Source organism: Tenrec ecaudatus, chromosome 12 (assembly GCF_050624435.1).
Source record: "Tenrec ecaudatus isolate mTenEca1 chromosome 12, mTenEca1.hap1, whole genome shotgun sequence".
NCBI lineage: Eukaryota > Metazoa > Chordata > Mammalia > Afrosoricida > Tenrecidae > Tenrec > Tenrec ecaudatus.
The window spans coordinates 21493661-21515772 of record NC_134541.1 but is presented as its reverse complement, the minus strand read 5'-3'; positions in this window follow the sequence as shown (position 1 = coordinate 21515772).

The following is a 22112-nucleotide window of genomic DNA, read 5'->3' as shown; positions in this document are numbered from 1 at the left end:
GCCACCCTTTGCAATGTCCTAGTCAGCTCTTTCACTTCATCGTCTCTTCCCTTGGTGTAAGCCTTCCTATTTTCAAGAAACCATCATGGACCTTGGGCCCAAAGAACAAACAAATCTGTCTCGGAAGAAGTACAGCCAGAACGTTCCCTAAAAGGGAGCATGGCGAGACTGGGGTCTCACATCCTTTGGTGGTGTTGTCAGAGAGACCAGTCCCTGGAAGAGGACACCATGCTTGGTAAAGTAGAGGGGGGGGGGAAAGAGGAAGGAGGAAGACATGCAATGGGAAGGATAGACACAGCGGCTGCAGTCATGGGCTCAAGCATAGCAACTCTTGGAAGGGTGATGCAGGACCATGCTGCCTTTCACTCTGCTGCACAGTCACTGCAAGTCCTAGAGGATCCATGGCTCCAGCCACCACCACGATGAAGACAAGACCACATTTCAGTCTCGATTTGGGTCGTTTCTTTCTTTCCTGACTTATTAATGACCTGTTGGTTTCTTCATGTATAAAATCTTAATGCCACCCCACAACTCATCTGCACTTCAGTCATTAGTGTCAAATGGGTCAAACCTGTTCTTGAAATGGTCTCTCAATTCAGATGGAATAGACAGACTCAAGCTTGTACCGTATATACTCATGTATAAGCTGAGTTTTTCAGCACATGAACGCAGTTCTGCGGTAAAATTAGGTGCCTCGGCTTATACCCAAGTATATATGGTACTTTGTTGCTCATTAATTTGTTTTAATTTTCTTCAGCTTCAATTTGAACTTGAATATGAGCAACTGATGGGTTTTATTTTTGTTTGTTTTCTCCATCCTGGCTCTGCCTTCTAGTACTGGACTTTTGCATCATTTCTTTCCACAGGCAGAGTCAATTTGTTTCTCATGAATTTCATCTGGTATGCACAAGAGGTCCGTGTATCTAGTCACCATTTATGCAGTTGGGAAAAATAGGTATTTCCAATGAGTAGGTCATTGATTTATAAAAATCTATCATGCAATCTATATCATTCCTATCCAGGTCACACTTACCAAAGTCTGCTCCTTTGCTATTTGTTTCCACTTTTCAAATTTAATTATCAGTAATCATCAATGCATCTTGATTGCATTTTGATCAATTTCAGACTGATGAACTTGGTAAAATCTTCAATTTCTACATGGTTGGCATTAATAGTGTGACACTGGTTTGAATAAAGTCTTCTTAACTGCTTTTCCTTCTAAGCATAGGAATATTATCCTATCACCGACAGAGTTGTACTTCAGGATAAATCTTGAAATGTGCTCAGAAGCCATGAATATGACACCATTCTTTTTCAATGTATCATTCTCGGCATAGCGGAGCATGTGGTTGTTCTATCAAAATGGCCAATATTAGTCCCTTTCAGCTCATTAATGCCTAAGAGACTGATACTCAAGCATTCTATTTCCTTTTTGACAGCTTCAGTTTTCCCAGATCCGTACTTTGCACATTCCATATTCTGATTACTAATCGATGTTTGCAGCTGTTTCTTCTCCTTTTGAGTCCTTAAATGAAGGTCTTGAAGCTTCATTCCATCCATGTAGTTCGAGTGCCTTTCAAACCGAGTGGCTCATCTGCCGGCACGCTCTCAGGCAGTGCGCCACTGGTATCCAGAAGGCTTGCACCAGCCATTTCCTTTCCACATGGAGATCAAGTTCTTTATCCTAGTCTGGCTGAGTCTTGAAGCACCACTCAAACCTGTCTACCGTAAAGATGACCCTGTTAGTGTTTTAAATACCAGTAGCATCGTTTCCTACATCGCAGCGATATGCACGCCAGCACAGTACAAAACACTAACAGACAAGCTATGCGGATATATTCGGGGGACCATTATTCTGTGTCTGAAACCCCCTCTAGCCTCCAGATTATGCTGTTTGGTCGGGAGAGACAAGCCTCTCATAGGTTCTGACGCTCTCTAGGGCCTCTAGAAGAGTTCTCAACCTGTGGGTCGCGACCCCTTTGGAATTCAAACGACCCTTTCACAGGGGTCGCCTAAGACCATCGGAAAAGACATATTTCCAATGGCCTTAGGAACCGAGAAACCGCTCCTCCACATGCAGATACACCCACCTATGAGTACCCTGCGTGAAGACTGTTACCCATGCTATACTATGCTTCAAGACAAAATTTCATTCATTTGTCATTAGAAATAAATATTTCACAAGATATAATTACATATTGTTTTTGTGATTCATCACCATGCTTTAATTATGTTCAATTTGTAGCAATGAAAATACATCCTGCATATCAGATATTCACATTATGATTCATAACAGTAGCAAAATGACAGTTATGAAGTAGCAATGAAAATCATGTTATGGTTGGAGGGACACCACCACATGAGGCACTGCATGAAACGGTGGTGGCGGCCTGAGGGAGGTTGAGAACCATGGCTCTAGAAGAACCCTCCGTGACTGCAAGCATGTCCCTGTGATCCTGCCCCCAGACTCAGCCCACTGGCTCCTGACTCACCTCCGTACCCAGACTCATGCCAATCAGCTCTTGAATGAGTGAGATCCTTTTATTTTAAGTAAACCCTAATTATCATTATCGTCATTATTGTTGCTGATGCAAAAAACAATACACATTAAGGAGGGGGGGGGGAGCTCCGAATCTCTGCTGGGTCCATGTATTGTTTTATTCTTCTCTTACTTACAAAAAAAAATGAAATCATGCCATAAACTTTGCTCTCTATTTTCCATTTGATTGGTGGCAGAACTTCTCTTTGATCAGAATGCGTGATCTAACTTGTGCAAAAAAAAACCAAAAAACCGATGGCGTGGGCTCCCAGGAATGGCGACAATGGTCTCAACAAGAGCCCTCCGGTTCACACGGGTTGATGGGTGCTTTATACTTTCAGGTCCTCAGGGAGTAGGAGGTTCCCAGCAGCCCAGCCCAGCCCTGTAAGGACCCTCAGGCCACTTTTACCTTCACCTTACTTCTACCCAGCTCCTCGAGCCCTGGGAGAGTGGGACACAAAATCAAAGGAGTGGGTGGGGGTGGGGTGGGAGAGGCAGGCAACTCTGGCAGCAGAGACATATCAGCAGTGTAGATGCTGCTAAGACTTCAACTAAGGAGGCTGAACAATGGTGGCCGCTCCCCAGCACCACGCCCCCGACCTCAAGGGGGTTGCCAATGCCCTGGATCACAGACAGCAGCCAGAGCCACCTCCACCTCCACCTCCCTAGCCCAGGCATTTCCCCAAAGCCTTGCACTCTATCTCATTTCCCCTAAAATGCCCTACGAGAAGGTTCTGACCTTCCCATTTTACAGAAAAGGAAATGGGGACTCAGAGACATTACCTGAAATCTCATGACTGACAAGAGACAACGTCACAGTTTGAACCAGTTCTTCAGGGCCGAGTCAATCCCTGTGAATGACAAGGTGGCCTGGCGCCCTTGCCCTGGGGTCGAGAGGACGTGACTCAGCCAAGCAAGCCTGCATTGGTTGAGGATCTCTGCTCCTGCAACCAGCCATTCTCAAAGGCACCAGGGGGGTTAGGCACTGGCTATTTAGCCACCCTTTGCCTTTTCAGTGATATCGATTCCTGGTTTTCAAATGATACAAACTGGAAGGATAGGTAGACATTGCCAGTCTCACTCTCCAGAGGGACCGTACATGGCCAGTTTCTAGGACCATTGGTCTATTTTCTGTGCATTCTCTCTGTGGGTATATCTTTGTGGAGCGTGCCCCGGCACACATGCTAACTTCTCAGCCTACCCACTTCTGTCAACATCTGCGATGCATCAGAAGGACGTCCTGGTGGTACAACTGCGAAAGCACTCAGCTGTTCACCAAAGGTTCCTGGTTAGAACCCACCCAGTAGCTCCAAGGGAGAAAGATCTGGCGACCTGCTCCCCGACAGTTTACAGCCTTGCACGCCCTCTGGGGCAGCTCTCCTCTGTCCTGTAGGGTTCCCATAAATCAGAATTGACTCGGTGGTGCCTACCAACACCACCACCCTGCAGCAACTGCTTTCAGGAGCATGATCCCATTTCATCCCATGTTGCTCCCCTCCTCCATTTACATCTGAGGACACTGGGACTCAGAGAGGCTAAGCCCCTCACACAGCTAGTCATTCTGACCAAGGCTGGCTGAATTCAGAGACTATGCTCTTTCTAAAATACCTTGCTGCCCACAAAGAGGGACCCCTGAGTAAGACCTCACTGGGAGACTCAAGATCCAGGGTCAGCAGGATGAAGTCACCCTTCAACAGTGTGTCCTCAGCCCTCCAGGGGTCCTCATTGGGAAAGCCCCAAGAACGGCTCTTCTGAGCAAAGGTCAGTCTGGGACCACCCCATCTGTCCTGAAAGCTGAATGGTAGCAACAGAGGCAGTGGGTGGGGGAGGTGAGAGCCCGCAGGACTTCTGTGGGTGGGGTGCCCAGGGACCCACTGGGAGCTAGCTCCCCCTTCAGTGATGTCTCCGTTCTGAGCTCTAGAGAAAGTGCTCGTGGCAGATGTATCTGGGTCACAGGACCAAAATAAACATGATTTGAATAATCCCAGGCTGACAGCCTTAGAGGATGGACAAGAAAATTACCCCCTGGGAAAGGAGAATCAAGCGTGTCACCAGATGCACCCAGAGGGCGTGCCAGTCACCTCAACACCTCCTGGGAGCAGTCAGTCCCACCCAGACCCAGGATCCCTGGAAGACTCAGACTCAGAGGAGTGGAGTGCAGGCTGATCTGACCAAAGGGGCAGGACTTAAATGCGGGTCTCTTCAACCTCACTCCTCCCTGCAGAGAGGAGCCCTGTAGCGTTGGTGGTCCATCTCAATAGGAGTGACTTGACTCCTTGGGGTATCCATGGTAACCAGAGACTCCCATCTCTAGTCCTTAGATGGCTTAGCTGCACTGGCCATACCCTCTGGCTGGCCCCTTACTAGGCTGGCACCAGGAGTGAGCTTACTTTCCAGATAGTAGGCCAATGGGTACGAGGCAACAGGGCACGCGAAAGTGGATAGACTGAACCAGCTATCTAGGTTGGAGCCTCAACTCTGCCCCTCATCCCGGATGAGCACTCTCTGAGCCCTTGCCAATCCGGCAGCCTGGAGCTTTAAAACTTGATATGCAGTTGCTATTATTGTCTGTGTTGTGTGCCTTCAAGTGGCCTCAGGCCCCCGGTGACCCCACACATAAGACAGCAAACAGGCCCCCCCATCCTATTCCTATTCCTGTGGTAGATGCCAGATCAGATACTACTGATAGATACATCAGGTACATCAGGTTTACATCGACTGAGTTTTCAGAAGTTGATCGCCAGGCCTTTCTTCCATCTCTTTCTTCCATCTGCATCTAGAAGCTCTGCTGAAATCTGTTCAGCGTCACAGCACCCTGGAAGCCTCCACTGACAGCTTCCCATACTGGCTGGGAATCAGACCTGAGTCTCCACGTGAAGGCAAGACATTCCGCCAGTGAGCCCACCAGTGCCCCTTGAGTTAATGTTGCTGCTGCTAGGGACCGTCCAGTTAGCTCCAACTCATGGCGCCCGATGTCCAACCGAACAAAACCCTGCCCGGGCTGCACTGTCCACAATTGTTTCTGTGCTTGAGCCGATGGTGGCACCCACGAAGTCAATCCCTCTTGTCCAGGGTCTTCCTCGTTTCCACTGCCCCTCCACTTTCCCCAGCGGGATGTCCTTCTCCAGGGACTGGTCTCTCCTTGAATGAACAGGGGCTGTTATTTTCCCCAATGACCTCTGGTGGTGAGGCGGGTTACGCAGTGAGCTGCTAACCACAAGGTCAGTGGTTTGAAGCCATGGGCCGTGGCAGGGGGCGGGAGGGGGGGGGATGAAGCTGCCTTGCACAGATTTCAAGTCTCAAACTCCAAGGGGCAGTTCTCCTCTGTTCTGTTGGGTCACTAGGAGTCAGAATCGACTCTCTGGCAGTGAGTTTGCTCGTCTGTTCCCCTTTATTTCCCCAATTTACAGATGAGGAAACTGAGCCTCCAAGAGATGAAGCAAACAGCCAGGGTGGAGCAAGGCTGGGTTTACACTCGATCTCTGGCTCCAAAGTCCATGCCAGGCGCAGCCGCTAGATTAGCTTCCTGCTGGAGAAAGTTGCCAAGATCACACAACACGAAGCCCAACTTCTGCTTCGGCTCTTTCTCCCCATTCTTCCTCCACTGGCACAGATGACCAGACCCGGCTGAACCTCAGTCTCGCCATCTGTAAAGTGGGCAAGAGGAATCCTGCCTAGTGGTCCCCTTGGGACAGAGGCAATAGACATGAATGGGACGACCTCAGGAGCAGGTCCCAAAGCTGCCCAAATCCAGGCCCTCAGGGGGCATCTGCCCCTCCCGGCCTACCCCTGCAGCCCCACCACCACCCCTGCCTGGACTGGGCGTGGGCATGCTCCCTTCCTGCTGAGCAGTGAGGGGTGTGCCAGGCAGCCCACTCCGGGAGTGCCTTTTGTTCATGACCCACTGCCAACAGCTCTTTGCTGGGCGGCTGCTACCATTTAGCCAACGCAGGAAAACTGCCTTTCTTCCCCCATTTAGGGTCTGGTTTTAATTTCTACAGTATTCTCTTTAATAACAATGCCTAATTAAAACATCTGTTAAAAAGTCTGTAACATTAACTTTACAGGGAGAATTTAATAGAATTATATTGGAATTGCAGGCATTTAACGGGCTTCCTAATTAGGCTTTTCTTTTAAAAAAAAATAGAAGGAAGAAAGAAAGAAACATTCCACAAATTAAAATGCAGCCTTTTTTTATGATAACATAATCTTAAGGTCCAAGAAAGGGCCAGAGGCTGGCAAGGGTGGGCTGGAGCTGAAGAGACCGGGGAGCGAAGAAGGGGGGGACAGCTAGATGCATCCCAGGCAGCTCGCGCCCGGCGCCGTCATCTGTCATCAAATTCATTTGTCACTGCAGTTCTAGCCGGGCGGCAACCATGAGACAAATGCTGAGCCCACTTGACTGATGAAGAAACTGAGGCCGGAGGTGGGGTGGGGGCACTTGCTCTGAAGGACAGCCCCACAGAGCCAGAAAGTGCATCGCCTTCATAGTGTGTGTTCACCCCACTTTTCCACGTGGCCTCGCAGTTTGGCCCCAGAGTGTCCTAGAGCTTCCTGCGCCGTTCCAGCCTTCCCTGCCCTGCCCACTCCCCACACTCATCTCTGCACAGCTGTCTCCCATGCCCACCCACGCTCTGCCCTGCCTGGGGCTCATCACTTGGGTGCCCCAGTCCCGCCTGGCACCAGACACGCCATCACACCAAACGGAGGGTGTGGTGGGAAGAGGAGCAGTCCAGAACAAATTGGGGACAGTGCTCAGGGGAGGAGTCCAATGGGAAGGGTCCAGATTAATCATCCTCAGAGTCCAGTCCCTGGACTAGCAGCTGCAGCACCCCCAGTCCCACCGTGACCTCCTGGATGCAAATCTGGGGCAAGGGGCCGGGGGCAGGTGGGGCTGCAATCTCTGGTTGTAACAAGCCCCCCAAGGTGAGCATTACTCTAAAACCATTCAAGTTTGAGAGCACGAATCTGGAGACATAGCCACAACTGAAGGAACCCATGTTGCAGAGTATAATGGCTCCCTGGGGTTGCCAGGTCTTTATTCCGCAGTTTTTCTAAGTGGGTTCAAACCACCAAGATTTTAGCTTAGTAGCCAAGACACTGGGCAACCCTCTGTCCTCTGAAATGTACCCTCACTCCTCCCCTAGCTCTACCACATGGCTCTGGAAGTCCCACATGTCAATGTAACCAGCCCAGCCCCTGTCTCAGGAGAGCTTCTGGCCCTGTGGTTGGCCTGGTACTCAGATGAAACAGAAGTGGGATTTCCATCGCGGAGTAGAGCAAACATGGACTCCGCTGGCTTTTCTGCCATTTCCTGGAAACAGCCCCCCACCCCCACCCTGTTCCATCTCAGGAGTTCCTGGGGGGTACAGAATGCAAGGCTGGTACCACCAGTCTGCCCAGAGGCCCTTGCAGGCAAGGCCTGATGATGGAATCGCGGAAGGTCGACCATAGAAAAACCGACGATGCACACATCTTTTCTAGCACAGGAGGCACCATGAGTCAGAGTCGAGCCAAAGGCATAGATTTGGGGATGGGGCTCCTCGTCAGCCAAACCCACCCAGCCACCACACCACTGACATCAGGGCCGGGGTGCAGGGCAGACATGGGAGGTGAAGACCAGCAGGCCTCTCCAGAAAGAATTGGAGCAGAGGTTTCTGCCTTCAAGGAAAGGGGGGCATTCTTTAGACTCCCCCTACACCCCATCCGATCACCACACCCCATCCTCAGACACCTAACTGCCAACAGCAGACATTCGCCCAAAGTTCCCAGGTTCAAAGATAGGTTTAAAGAAGGGGCCTAAGAAAATTCTAAGAGAATGCTTAGAAAATGATGATGGCGGCATATGTGCCAATGTGCGTGACACACTGGATGAATGTGTGGATTGTGATACGCGATGTAAGAGCCCCCAATAAAAGTAAAACAAAGAGTGGGCCTGACAGCCCTGGCCGTGACAGGCCCCCCTGCCTGGTAGGAGCGGCAGAGAGATACACAAGCATTACCCATAGCAGACTGGGGAGGCGCTGGCAGAGGGACGTCCCTTGGCCCCTCACCAGCGGCCACACAAATGGCCAGTTTTGTCCCGGGATGAGAGGACAGCTGTAAGAGGACCCAGGTAACCAGCTCTCACACGAGGTCAGGGAAGATGGCCTCTTCAGCTCAGACAAAACCCGTAACTCCCTCCGGGTGAGGAGTGGCTCCTGGCCCGGCAGCCCTGGCTCTGTCGTTTCCCACCCTCACCACCCCCACCCCCCGGCCCCCTCTCCCTCTCCCTCTCCATTGGGCTTTTGCTTGGATCCCAGCCACCGCCACCAAGCAGGCTCACAGAGTCTGTTGCTTCCCCCCGTCTTTGTCCCTCTGGGCCAGGAGCAGCCAGATCTATTCTGTCAGCATCTCTCAAGATGCCCCTCGAAACCACAAGAGACGAAAGAAACAAGAGGAACTCTGGAACCAAGCCTCTCCATCACCTACTGAGCAATTGTTCAGCATCCCCGCACAATGGTAGTGAGCCTCTATGAGCCTCAGCGTCCCCCTTCATCACAGGTGAATTGTAATAACACGTCTGCCTCTTGGAACTGCTGTGTGGTTGAAAGAAGTTCATGTTTGCAGTCCGCTTAGAACAGTGACCGGTGCATAGCAAATCCTGCAGAGATATTTGGTCAATAAATAATTCATGAAGGCAGGGAGACAGTCCAGCTTCCATCTCTAAACCATCAGGCCCCTCCCCACTCCGATCTCCATCTCAGCCCCTCCGAGCTGGCCCTGCTCTGTGGGCCCCGGCCTGGGCACCTCTCCTCAGCCTTTTGCTCACAGCCAGCCGCTGCTGCCATGGGGCCAGGCAGGACCCCAGGGAGAGAGGCTAGAATTCACAGTTCAGTGCGTGGGCAGATTCAATTGGACAATCTCCTGTGTGATGGCTTCCTCTGTTTAATTACTAGTAAAATTCATCAAACGGAACTGAGAGGTTTTAACGCCGGTAATTGTGGTGCAAAACGCTCCGTAATTGGTCTTACAAATGAAAGTGCTGGAGCGCCGTGGAAAATACAACTGCGTGACCCTGAGCAGTTTAGGAGCCCTGTCTCAGACCTCGCTCCCTGGAAGCCGGGTGGTCCCTCTTCTCCCACCTGAGACATCCAAGCCGTTGAGTTGCTCCAGGTGGGGTCTCAGGCCTCTCCCCCCGGTCATTGCCAGGGTGCATTGATGGGGTGTATGCTGGAGCCCCCCTCGACAGCCTCCCGACCGTCGGTGGAGAACACAGCTGCCTTCCCCAGAGTAGCGGTTGGAGTCCCTGCTTGCTAGCATTCCGCGTCCCTGGGCAGTGCCAACAGTTAAGGTCCATTACTTAACTGAAAGGCTGCTTGGAAGAAAGGCCTGGGGATCCACTGCCCATTCGTGGAAAACCATCTAGAGCACAAGTCTAGACTGACACACGTGTGTGCGGGGGTCTCCGTGAGTCAGAATCAACAGCAGCTGGGCTCCTTTGCCTGCTAAGATGGCTGCTGACTCCTCTGCCCCCCAATATGCCTGGACTGCCCTCTTTCCATGAAGAAAACACACACACACACACACACACACACACACACACACACTGCTGTCGGGCCTGTGCCGACTCGGACTGACCCTCTGGGACAGGGTGGAACTGCTGCAGTGGCTTCTGGGACTGTCATTCTTGAGGGGCGTAGAGAGAGCATCTTTCTCCCAAGGTTTTGAACTACAGACCCTTACAGAAAGGGAGCCGGTGGGTCTCGCCTCGTGCTGAGTCTGGGCTGTTCTGGCGACTTGTTTTAGTCGGTAGAAGATGATGGGCACCGCTCATTCATTCACTCACTCATTGGTTCATTCACCTCACCAACCTGCATGGGCATTGAAGGCACATAGTGTTTTATCCATACTGTGGACTGTCTCACCTGGAATCAGTCTGGAAGCAGATCGCCTGGCCTTTCTCCCTCGGGCGCCTGGCAGTTTTAAAGCGCCAACCCTTCGGTGAGCAGCAGACTGCTCCACCTGGCTGCTCTCAGACCTGTCCTTTACTGCGCACGAGGCCCTGCAGGCATAGGCCAGGGCAGTGCACTGGTGCTGTCTGACAGTGTGTGTGCGTGTGTGTATGTGTGTGTGTAAATATTTTGTATTTAAAATACAAAACGCTTTGTTTTTTTAAAAAAAAAACATAGAACATGGTGCAAGGGATGATGTGTCCATTTCAGGTTAGCCTTTCACTCCCTGGGAAGCCAGACACCATACTGTGCAAGCCCTTGGATTAGACTCCTGGAAGGGGGAGAAGCCAGACCTGGAGGGTGAGGAGTCATCTTGGGTGACCCATACATAAGTGAGCTCCAGGCTGCAGCCAACCTCTCTCAGAAAAACAAACTCACTGTCATCGAGTCGATTCTGATCCCCAACAACCCCATAGGACAGGGCGGAACTGCTCCCGAGCTCCTGTCCAGAGCGCAGAGACCTGACATAATTGGCCCGAGGACACAGCCAGGATGGGGCTCTAATGCCCGGCTCTCTCTGCCCCACGGAAGCAGCTCAGGGTCGCTGATTCTCATGCCTGCACCAATTCCTGGCCAAGCTGAGCAGCCTGGGAACTGAGACAGACACCAGGAAATGTGTGCTTTCTGCCCTTACCACCCACCACAGACCACAGACCGCCCTGTCCCTTAGCTCTGAGGTCCCCGCTTCTCCTCTCCATGTGGCGTCACCCAGGTGGTCTGTGACCGGATGGCTGAGCCAGCAGAGGAGCCCACGGTGGGGAGGAGTGGGGGGGGGTGGGCAAGGGAGGATGTCTCACACACACACACACTTCACACACACACACTTTCCCACGGGACTCAAGCCCGGCCACTGCCCAAACCACCCGCCAGGACCACCCTAGAGCCAGTTTTCCCAGGAAACCTGGATGCGTTGAGGACACAGAAGTTGGCTTGAGAGGCCATCAGAGGCCTCTGAGGGGATGCGGGTTTTCTTGGCAGGGATAGGGCATTTGCTGATCCCAGCAGCGTCTCCAGAGAACCTGAGGTGGGGAGCTGGCAGGACCAGACAGCTGGGGAGAGAGAGAGAGAGAGAGAGAGAGAGAGAGAGAGAGAGAGAGAGAGAGAGAGAGAGAGAGAGAGGATGGGGAGAGACAGAAACCAGGATGAAGAGCCATGGGGAGAGAGGTGTAAAGAGAGGTGACCCAGGTAGGCATTGCAGTCCCAGTCAAGACCCCAGCTCCACAGGTACAGAAGTTGGGACTCCACACCCCTGGGATACCATCTGTGACTCGAGTCAACCTGGTCAGAGAGCTGAGCTAGCATGTCAACAAAGAGACAGTGTGCAAAGAGCCTGGTACCAAAGTTTCAAAGGGGTCTGCCCCTGCTGAGAACTTGCCTCACCCCTGCCCCACATAGACTGACTCAGAACTTACATGCTAACAAGACCCCCTGATGGTTCTGGTCTATCTGCTTCAGAAGGAACCTGTCTGAAGCCCTGGACCAGAAGGATCTCCAGAACCTCCTGGGGGCCTGCTGTCTGGTTCAAGTCTCTAGACGTGAGAGCCTGGCAGCCACTCCCAGCCTGAGGCAGATCTTGGGAGACTTCCTCTCAGGGTGGGGGAGGCATGCTTGTTTTGTGGGCCCCAGAAGCACTCTGTGTGTGTCCCTTGAAACCCGTCCTAGTGGAAATTGCTGGATCCTCCAGATGCCAGCTCAGAGCTGCTCTGTATTGCCAAGCCGGCAGGAGAATACTCCACTAAGCCCACTGCTCCCCTTAGGCTCTGTGGCACTCCGGTGATCCTAGCCTGGGGGGGTGCTGCCCATCTGAGACCAGAAAGTTGAGGGAGCTGGCCCAGTGGGCCTGAGTAAGGACTGAGATAGACATCCATTCCTCCCAAGGCTTATCCATCCATCACATATCCAAGGAGATTCGTGGAACAGCACCCTTTAAGGAGCCCTGGGGTTAAGCAACTAGGAGCCCACTGGTAGCATAATGGGTTATGCATTGGGATGCTAATTGCATGGTCAGCAGTTCGAAACCACCAGCCAGCTCCTCTGGGAAAGGTGAGGCTTTCTACTCACATTATGAGTTATAGTCTCTCAGAAACCCACAGGACCAGTTCTACCCTGTCCTAAAAGATTGCTGTGAGTTCGAATCACCTTGATGGTAGTGAGTTTTGTTTGGGTTTGGGGATAAGCAGCTGATGGGACAATGGGCTTTACAGAGGCTTTAGACCTTGCAACTCTATGGGGCAGTTCTACTCCGGCCTACGGAGTCGCTGTAAGCCAGAATCCACCCACCAGCAGTGGGGAAGTGTCCTTTATGTCCAGAATGAAGTATCCACTTTATTCAGGTGTCCTGGCATGAAGACAAGGTTAGAGATGACTCAGCCTCCTTTGTCACGTTGCTCGTCACCATCGTCATCAACACTGTTAATTAAGCACTTAATTGGGGTCAGAAACTGTGCTAAGTTCTCCCTGTGAATGAACTCTTTCTTCATCCTCGCAACCACACCATGATTTGGGGATGACCATTAGGTCTTTTATCCAGATTCGAAAATGGGGGCCCCAAAAGATGATGTCCTTTCCCAAAGTCACACAACAGCCTATTGGAGGAACCAAGATTCGAACCCAGACATTCTGACTCCCTACTGCCCCTATTCTATCACACCACCATAATTATAAAGGTCTCTATGAGTCAGTACTGACTCGATGGCAGTGAGGTGAAATAGCCAACTCTACTCAGCCTTTCACAGCTAACCTCAGATTTTCTCACGCCACTGACCCTGTGAGGTAGGGCTGGTCACTCCCCCTGTCCAGAAGAGCCACCTAAGGCACGGGAGTCCATGGACAGCAGAACAGGGACTTTGGGGGCTGGCCTGCGGATCCCACAGCCAACGCTCTCGCCCGGCCTTTGCTGCCACGGGCCTGGCTGTATGCTCACTCCAGGCACATTCCCAGAAGTAGAGGATGTTGCTCTAACCCCCGCCTGATATCTTAATATCGAACACACCTGGTCTAAGCCCCTACCACGTGCATCTTCGATTTTCCTCCCGCCCGGCATTCAGCACACGGAGTCCTTGGGCTCCTGGAGCGGGTTTCTGCTGGCTTCAGCATCTAGCCAATTAGAGGCAGGGGTGGAGGAACACTGGGCACCTGTCCCTGCCCACTGGGCTGAGTGGGGGGGGGGGCGCAGTTTGCTGGGCTGTTAGATGAAGATGGCTAGGGCTGGTGGGAGAAGGGCTACAGTGGTCAGGCAGGCCCCACTGAGTTCCCAGCTGACCTAGCAAAGACCGCAAGAGGGTCGGTGCAAATGGCTAACACACTCAGCTGCCAACCAGAGGACAGAGGCCTGGCCAGCTCCTTGGGAGAAACTGGCCCCTGACCACCACTCCAGGGAGCCCTGGGCTGGAGTCAATGCTGCAGGATCTGACTTAACATACTCAAATAATGGAGGGAGGGGACTCGTAGAGCTGGGAGAGCAGGAAGCAGGGGAGCAGGATAGTGGGCCTGGAGGCTGCAGCAGAAGTAGACAGTTATGGAATCCTCTGGAGGAGTCCCTGAATGGCACGGCGGTTATGGACTCAACTACTAACCCAAAGGTCAGAGGTTCGAACCCACCCAGGAACACCTGGGAAGACAAGCCTGCAGCAGGTCACAGCCTGATGGAGCAGACCTGCTCCGCACACATGGTCCACCACGCATCAGAATCCACTCACAGTAACTTCCAGGTGGCTTTTGAGAATGAGGCAGCAACAGGCCAAGCCCCCACCCCACCCCTTCTAGCTGTCCCCTGCTAACCGTAGCCACCGGGGCTGTTTGAGGGCTTGGGGCAGAGGGAGCACAGCCCCTTCCAGACCTGCTGGGAAGCACACAGTTGGGGGCTGAGGATAGAAACCAGGACTCTTTATGCTGAAAATCAGACCCATTGCCAGCCCCGCAAGGCCCCCATAGTTCAAAAGAGGTCACTTAACAACACCCTAGATAAGTTAGGGAATCACTCATTAGACCAGAGGTTTCTGGAACTAGGGTGGTCCCACCAAACCAGTGTCACTTTCGCCCAAAGCCTAGCTCAGTGTTTCAGGTAACTTGGGTGGCCTGGTGGCAGCTGGTTGAACTATGAAATATTGTTAGAGAATGTTTCTGTGCGAATCTGTGACCAGATCCACCTCATTCTGGCCCCTCCCCAGGAAAACTGTCACATAAAAACAAAACAAACAAACTCACTGCCACCCAGTCAGTCTGACTCACAGCGACCCTATAGGGCAGGGTAGAGCTAACTGGTCCTGTGGGTCTCCGACTGTAACCCTTTACAGGAGCAGAGAGCCTCATCTTTCTCCTGGGCTCGAATTGCTGACCTAGTGGCTGGCAGCCCAACTCGTAATTGACTATGGCACCAGGGATCCATGATGAGGAAACATTTGAAGATGGAAAGATGGCTTCTCCCGAAGCTCTCAGAGCCACCACCGACTCTGCAACCCCCAGCTGAGGGAAGCTGTGTTAATCCAGGTAGACTAGAGAAACAAATTCAGAGACACTCATATATGTATAAGAACGAGCTCTCTATAAAGAGTAATTATACATTAAGAAAACATCCCAGCCCAGTCAGGTCAAGTCCATAAACCCAATATCAGCCCATATGTCTGATACCAATCTATAAAGTCCTCTTCAGACTCACCAAACACATGCAATGATGATGAACGCAGGAAGATCACAGGCCAGTGGGTGGGAAGTCTTGTGGATCCAGTGGCGGTGGAAGCATCTCAGTGCTATCAGGGGTCTCCACGTGGCTTCTCAAACTCAGAGCACTAGTGTAGCTCCATGTGTCTTGTCAGCTTGTCTCCCAGCCATTGCCCCACCCCCAGCGAGCTATTTATTTCCTTAGCTCCTCCAAATGAGGTCATCAAGCTGCTACCTGATTGACAGGCTAAACTCCAACCCTTCACTCTTAATCCTCTCAAATTGACAACAGATTGTATAACTACCAGAGGAGCTCTTTCCTGCATTAAAGGAAATTGACCAAGAGTTGAGCACATCGTTAATTCTGCCATAGCCACAGAGACACAAGCATGCGTGTCTGTACGTACACAGATGCACCACATGGTTGCATACATTTGTGCAGGACACACACATGTGCCAAGAATAACTCCAAGGGATTAGGGGATGCACGAGCAATGCAACAGAGCCACTGTTCCCAACGAAAACCATTGTGAAAAAAAGAAAGAGACTTGACCTGCATTGCAACAACAACGGGAGGGGGAAGGAGGGCAGGACCTGGAAAAGCCTCCAAGTCTGGTTAGAAAATATGCAATTGTGTGCTAACTGGTCTGTGACAGTTTGCACTTATCACTAGTCTTAAAGCAGCTGATTCACTGTTCTCTGTTTGGCACAAGGATAGCCAGTGGGCAGTCGGGAAAGACAGCAGGCCATGCGGCTCCGGCTTCAAGTCTTGTCTCAGTCAAGAGGCGACTGTGCTTCAGTTCTCTACACTGAAAAATGGAAATGGGGGACATAAGAAATGTTCAGAAGAGAAAGAGGTCTTCTGAGATGGAGAAGGAAAGCTCAGGACCTTTAGGAAGAGCGTGTCCAAGATCTAGCTGAAGTGACCGAGGCCACCAAGCCCAATGCCTCTGTCCCAGAGACTGTGGCACGGAGACTCAGAGAAACAGCATCTAGGCTACAGGTATCTTCTCTTCACAGGCCAGAGACTGGGGGCTGTGAGACAGAGTGAGAGCGGGGCTGGCCTCTTGGCCCAGGGGCACAAAAGCCAAGGGACCGTGTGGCTGAGAGGCAGAGACCCGGGGAGAGATGTTGCTGCTGGCTAAGGAGACCACTGACTACATCCTTAATGTTTGCTGATCCTGACTTGTGGTTACCCATTAAATCCTCTAATGAAGCCCCTTAATTGGAGGTGGGGGGGACATCTGAATGGACAGGCATGGAGTGGGCCATAGACTGAGGTGGTTTGGGTTCCAACCGTAATCATCACGGGAGCTGTCTCCCTCGCAAATGCTTTGTACCAGGCTTCGCAGGGCCACGCAACTCTCCTGAGCAAACTCCCTGCTCATCTGCTCACCTTAAGCCACCAATGACCCCGAGACTGAGGAATGACCATTGGGACCCGAGGAATCTGGGCCCCTGAGAACAAGGTCCTCCAAACCAGGAGGCTTAGCTCACTGTGGGGTTAGTGGGGGGAGGGGGTCCTTGAACAAAGAAAGAGAAATCATTTCCTCCTCTTTCCATATTCTGGTCCTTTCTGCCTGGGGGAGTCCTGAGGGATTGCAAACGCTATCCGAGTTAAGAACTTTCTTAAGTTCCCACTGTGTTCCAGGAATTGCGATCTGACCCCTGAAAGTCCTAGCTTTGGAAGAGCCCCATGCCAGAGCTGTTCACCACAGAGTTAGTAGTTCAAATCCACCAGTCACTTCGCAGTAGAAAGATGAGGCTGTCTGCTCCAATAAAGATTTACAGCCTCAGAAACCCACAGAGGCTAGTCTACTCTGTCCTATAGGGCTCCTTTGAATCGGAATCAGCTTGAAGGGATAGAGTCACGTGAATGTAGCCAACTCAGAGTGGAGCTATGAGGACTCGAGCCTTTACGCGAAGCCTACAGAGCCTGGCACTGAGTACGCACTTGAACAATGACGGCTGCAATTATTTTTCATAGCTTCCAGAACTCTGAACTGCAACAACGAAACCACATCACTAGGGACTCAGAGAGGTTAAGTAACTTTCCAAGGTCACACAGCTAATAAGCAAGCAGCAGAGCCGAGATCGGAGCACAGGCCGTCACAATGCTGTGGTATTTCCTTCCGGAGACCTGAGCCCAGGCAAAAAGGCCTGGGAATGAACGCTTGGGGTTTGAGTGTGGCGCTAGACCAATCAGGGGCTGCCTCCAAACCTCACTGACGAGGTCCTGATTGCTCTTCCCTGATAGGACATCTTCCATGATAGGATCTCTTCCATGATAGGACATCCCAAGCCGGTGCCCATGCTAACTGAATGGTTTGCACAAAGGGACCTACCTAGTCTCCCGAAGCCTCCGTTTCCCCCTCTGTAAAGTGGGGCACAAAATCACTTGCCAGGTAATTTTAAAAAATCGCATGATATACAGAAGGGTGCCGTCAGCATCTTGGAGATCCCTAAAGGTCACTTTCATGGTGCCCAACACACTACCGTCGAGTCGATTCTGACTCAGCACACCCATCAGGGCGGGGAGAAATGTCCCTAGAGGTTTCTCTGTGAATGCAGGTCCTCACGGGAGTGGAAAGCCTCATCTTCTCCCTCAGAGCAGCCGGAGGCTTCAAACGGCTCACCTGGCAGTGAGCCACCAACTCTGAAATCCCTATGCCACGAGGGCTTGGGTTTTATTTCTTTCACCAGGCAGCAGAAACCCACCCCTCGCTGGGTACCCGCCTCAGCCTGGGAGGGGGCGGCCCTTTCCTTGCCAGTTCTCCCTCTCCTTCCTACCCTGCTTTTCTCACCAGCAAAGACCTCATCTCCCCAGGCCCTCGGCATGAACCCTGCACTTCCGAAGGAAGCCAGCACTGAATAGAGTTAGCAGGTTCTGATAAATGTCACGTTTATTTTGGTGCCAATAGAGTCACTGCATGTTAACGAAGACCCCACCCCACCCCCACCTGTGCCCCAGATGTTGGTGCGGATGGGAACACCACACGTTTTGCTGCCACCTTGCAAATGAGGTTTCCGGTACGAGAGGACGCCTGAGAGGCACCTACCGGCCTTCAGCCCTGCCAGCACCCTTCCCTGGCACCAGGGCTCTGGCTCTGGGTGGCTAGCCTTGGCTGCTCAAGACCTCTCATGTCTCGGCCTCAGCTGCCTCATCTGAATGAAAAGCGAGCATGCCAATTCTACCCCATGGGATAACGCCTATAGACGTTCCTGGTACCCTGGAGATGTGTGTATGTATGTGTGTATGTGTGCGTGTGCGTGTGCGTGTGTGTGTGTGTGTTTATTCTAATCGATCCCAAAGGCCCGGGCTGGGAAAGAAGCTGGTGACTGGGAGGAGCTGAAGTGGGTGGCTGAGCCAGCAATTCCGGGGGCCAGAGGGGGAGAACCGCAGATTCTCATCCAGGGCTCATCCAGGAGGCCAGCCCTGGCCAGGGAGGGGCGGATCTAGAAACGCAGACCCTCCTTTCATCCCACAAAGGACCACAGACCCTGCTTGTACTATCCACCCCCTACCCCCCAGGGCAGCCAACTTCAAATGCCCCGGGGTTGGCAAGCGAATGAGGTGATGGATTGGCATTAGGCGGCAGCCCTGGGGAGCATGCTCCCACACACGGTAAAATAAAAGCCCGGCCTTTCTCTGCATTTTGCTGAGCCTAGGTGTTCTCTGGGTGCCTATTGTCTGTGGCTTGTACTCTTCAGGGGCTTCTTTTTGTGTCATAATCATGGACCCGGGACGCCTGCTCGGAAACACTGTGTCGTTTGGGGAAGAGGGAGGAAGTGCCAGGAGGCAGGAGATGTCAAGGGAAGACAGTGTTGGCTTGGGGAACAAAGGAGAGCCTGGGAAACCAGGTGTCACCCACTGTTTGGAGCCCCTGAAGCAGAAGCTGAGAAAAGAATTAGAAGGCAAGTAGTATATTTAGGCAAGAGGTCCCTGGGAGACCAGTGTGGCTCGCACTCCACTACCAACCTGAAGGTTGAGGGTTCTAACCCATCCAGCAGTGTCATGGAAGAAAATGCTGGCTGGCTGTCCGTCTGCTGCTATGAAGAGCTGAGCCATGGACATCCTATAGAGCAACTTGGTCTACAGCACACAAGGCCACCATGGCTTGGAGGGGACATGATGGCAACAGATTTGGATTTTGTTTGGTGTGTTGTCAAGGTGATCCTAGGATGCATCATGAAGGGAGGGAGGGAGGAAGGGAGAGTGAAAGGGAAGGAAGTCAAGCAAGTGGGCAAGTGCAGCTGAGGCATTCTGGGAGATAGTGTAGCACAGGCCAAGTTATTCCACTTCAAGGCCTAGGGGACAGGAATCTTCATACTCATACACCACTGCCTCTCTCCCCTTCTAACATTGACTGAGGGCCCCTCCTCCGGGCGTGCCTTCCACAACACGGTGGCCCACCCCTCAGGTAGAGAGTGTCCGGAAAAAGGTGCCCATAGAATCTGAAACGCGGCCAGGCAGTCTGAAAAGTGGCCTGGAAAACTGGCCAGGTCCTGAGTGCCTATGTCCACTATCGGAGGTAAGGCCGCAGAGTCTCAAAGAGGCAAAGAGCTGGATCAGCTATTCTATAAGTTCATTAGCCGCCCAGAAATGAAAATCATTTCTCTTTTAAGATCTCACTTCAAGAGCTTCCCTGAAGCAGCATTGTTTCCCCTGCCCAGCAGAAACAAATCTTCCCATGAACCTATGTTTGCTCTTGACCAAGGGTCTTACTCATACTGCAGTCCAGGGTCCTCGTGTTACCCATCTGTCTTCTCGGAGGCATTGAGGAACTGAGGACCCCTGCAGGAACTTGGCAAACGCCTGTGCCCCCTTCATCCTCGCAGCACGAGAAGCCAACCCAATGCAAAAACACATGCGTGCTTCATTGAATTGCACTGAACAACCAGGTAAACTCTAGGTGTCTGCTGGTGCCACCACAGCAGAAGAAAGAGTGAAGCTAGCTCTTGATGCTACGACCCCTGGGTAAGCCTCTGCCTGCTAACTGAAAGGCTGACCATTGGAAACCCACCCAGTGGTTCCATGCAGAAATAATCCGAGGATTGTTTCCCATTTGGAAAAACAACAACAACAAAAAACCCACCTCGCTGTCATCAAGTGGATTCTGACTCTTACCAACCCTATGAGACAGAATGGAACTGCCGCTGTGGGTTTCTGAAAATGTTCATCACCATGAGAGTAGAAAGCCTCATCGTTCTCCTGAGGAGCATCAAGTGCTTTTGAACTGCTGATGTTAGCATTTAGCAACCCATGACACCACCAGGGCTCCTGTGTTAGTCCGGGTAGACTAGAGAAACAAATCCATGGACACACATATGTGTATAAGAAAGAGATTTATATACAAGAGCAATTGAACATTGAGAAAACATCCCAGCCCAGTCCAGATCAAGTCCATAAGTCCAATATTAGCCCATACGTCCGATACTAATCTATAAAGTCATCTTCAGACTCACGGAACCCATGCAATGATGCCGAATGTAGAAGATCGCAGGCCAGCAGGTAGAAAGTCTTTGGATCCAGTGGCATTGGAAATATCTCAGCGCTGGCAGGGGCCTCCACATGGCTTCCCAGGGCAGCATCAGGGTGGGTCCATGTGTCTTGTCAGCTGCCATGTCTCCCAGGGGGTGAGCAGAGAGTATCCCACCTCCAAGGAAGAAATATCGGATTTCCCAGAATTCTCAGGAGATGGCCATGCCCACACAGAAGTCTCATTGGCTATCTCCAGATTGACAGCCTAGACTCCATCCCTACACTCTTAATCCTCTAAATTGACACCAGATTACGGGACTCCCACAGCTCCTTGCAGGAATAGACAGCCTCAACTGTCTCCTGCACTAACTGGTTGGTTCGAACTGTTGACCTTGTGGGTAGCAGCTCAATACAAAACCCACGCTGCCACCCTATGGGGAAATTTTACTCAGTCACGTTGGCACCCCCGTGGATCAGAATGGACTCAATAGCAATCTGCTGACAATGACAGCAGATCTTGATGCATGCAGCAGAGCGAATCAGTCAGGTATGTGGCATTCCAGGAAGAGGGAATTGCATAGGCAAAGGCACAAAGGTAATTTTTGAAGGAACACAAAGGGTTGTGCAAGGGGTGGGTGGAAACAGTTGAAGGTGGAGAAGTGAACAGGGCTCAGACCATTCAAGAGTCCAGGCGGCAGGATCACAGTGGGATAATGCTTAGCAGGAAGGAGTATTCAGAAAGCTAAGATCCTGAGAAGCCAGACCCCTGAGATCACCAAGGATGGTAGGGCTTCTGGATGGGCAAATGACCACGGTGCCATGTTCGTGGTCACCTAGTACTTTTTAGACAGGGATTACAGCAGTACATGTGGCTCAAGAGGACTCACCACCACCTACAGCTGCGGAGTCAACTCCTGCTCACAGCGACCCTCCTGCAACCCTGAGCACAGGGTAGTGATGCTCCCTCTTGTTTCCAAGACAGATCATTGGTATGAAGGTAGATGGTTTTTCTTTCACCCAGAAAGTGGCTGGTGGATTTGAACGGTCAATCTTGTTGTTAGCAGCCCACTGCTCTTCCTATGGTGTCGCCAGAGCTACTTGGTAAAGAGATGGGATCTCTAATAAAGAGAAAGCAATGCTCAGGAGCAATCTGGGAATGACTTCAAATCATGGAAGAGGAGCCTGCAAGCACAAATCCACTTTCTTCTCAAACCCCATGAGGGACAACGTCAAGTCACAGTTTCAGGAAGAAAGTTTTCTTTGAAGAAATATTAAACCCATTTTTGCTTGTCTGACAATTTAATGGATGCATATGCTCATACTTTGTAGAGCACAGAATAGACAGAAAGTGCACAAAAATCAATAAAAATCACTGTCATCCAACCAGATGGACATCTACTCATTTTCTGGCTCCAGTACGAGGGGGCTGAAGAAGAAT